This window comes from Sinocyclocheilus rhinocerous, unplaced genomic scaffold, assembly GCF_001515625.1.
Source record: "Sinocyclocheilus rhinocerous isolate Xijiao unplaced genomic scaffold, SAMN03320098_v1.1 scaffold1097, whole genome shotgun sequence".
NCBI lineage: Eukaryota > Metazoa > Chordata > Actinopteri > Cypriniformes > Cyprinidae > Sinocyclocheilus > Sinocyclocheilus rhinocerous.
In genome coordinates, this window is record NW_015630974.1 from 127,463 (window position 1) to 129,533 (window position 2,071).

A 2,071-nucleotide genomic window follows, 5' to 3' on the forward strand; every position below is an offset into this window, starting at 1 on the left:
AAACAAAATGCGCTTGCAGTCTCAGTTTCCATTAACCTCTTCCTCAAATGTAGAAAAACACAGCAGTACTTGTCACACAGACATGAGAAATATATTTATTGAAACTTTTAAGTACCCGCTTTTAATTGTTTATGTTTTGCGTAGTCTTGATGGAACCCCTTCAAAGTAACTTTGGAATAATTCAGCACATCTCAGAAGATTAAAAAACATGTCTTGTAGTCTGGAAAATACGGTATAGCAAATTATTTTGCGGACCCCTTGGCTTTGGGTCATGGACTCCAGTTTGAATACCCCTGCACTAGCATATTTTGTTCTTATTATTGTGCATGCATATATTATTTGGGTACATGAACACTTGATTATTGCATGAGTAAAGAATATCATCTTTAAGAATTTTATGTTAATTTCAGTTGCAAAAAGTTTTTTGTTTTTTTCCCCCAGTTCAGCTCCAACAGGTGAACATAATGTATGGACTCAACTAAACTTAAATTATTTGTTAATTGTTATCCACTGTACAGTAAGTGAAGTTTCTTTTGTTTTCATGGTTTTTGTACAAATACACTGAGTCTGTAATTTGATTTACCTGTACAAATAAAAACTACATTGAAAAAAACTTGAGTTTTAATTGAATGCAGCCTAAGAGTGTTTATTTTGTCCGGAAACAGTATAAATGACGTCTAAATGAGACTGCAGTTGACTTTATAAGACGTTGAAAATACGTCCAACAATGACCACATCTGAACTAAATTTTAACCTCTTAAAGACGTCCTGTGGACGTCAATATTGGACGTCCAAAAGACGTCATAAAAACTTTAATTCTGGCTCTTCAGGGGACGTCATTTCAACATCCGAAAAAGACGTTGAAATGACGTCGTTTGGACGTACCTTTGCTCAGTGGGAGCGTCTGCTAAATGACTAAATGTAAATGTAAATGTTGTATCTGCACAAAATGTCAATAAATATATTTGGGAAAAAGAAATTAAGAAAAAAATTAAGTCGGAAGTTCCCAAGCACAAGAAAGCCTATAATATCAAATAAATGATTTAATATGAGCTCACTAGTGCGATAATGCGACTTATGGTTTATGAAAGCGAAAAAGATAACTTGGTGTATTTACCCCGTCAGTAAATAGGCACGACATCCAAACTGTCTGTGATAAAAGCATATTCTATAATAGGCTACTCAAGACAAGTTTTCATATCAGAAAATAAAAATATATATTCTATATCAATTAAGGCCTAAATATTTTAATATTAGACTAGGAATCTGAGGAATAGCACAAAAGTAAACTGATGCTTAACAGTCTCAAGTCTCAAATGCATAATAAAATACTTTTAGATTATTCTGTGTCACGTACGCTGTGTACAAACACACGAAGAAGAAGAGAAATGTTCCAAAAAGGCTTTAATCCAACACATAGGCAATACAAACACAGGATAGCATTAACAAGACCGGACAAAACTCAAATCAACCACAAGGACTTAAATGCATGGGGCAAACAAAGGGAACTAATTAGGACGCAGCTGAATGGAATGACTAAATCAAATCAGTAACCAAAGTAACAAATAACGAAAGTGACAGGCAGGGAGAAATCAAAGACAGAAATCAAACTTAAACTGAACGTAACTGTGACATTCTGGAGGCAGTTCAAACAGTTCAGTCAGGGTGCTGTGTGTGAACTCAAAAGACAAAATTACAAATTCCTCTTTGGTTTTCAAATGCCTTCCCTAGCACAATTCAACCCCAGTTAGTTAACAGTACTCTGAGACATTTGTCCAAAACTTTAGTCTGCTTCTGTTTGAAAGACTAGCTTTAAGAATGCAGTGCTTCATTCAGCACTGGCATACAGTGTGTGCATATTCCAATAGAAAACTAACCAGCTCAAGACCTCGTTTTCCACCCCACTGCCTGCATGTTGCAAGAGGAAATACTACCAGTAAACTGAGGTAAGATAAAACTCTGGTAAACACTAGATTAAAAATTTAAAAAAGCACAGATCATCCTTGTTCTTTATGCAAGACCTGTAGTTTGATTTGTGTATATATCTGTATTCATTCACTAGAATAGGGAT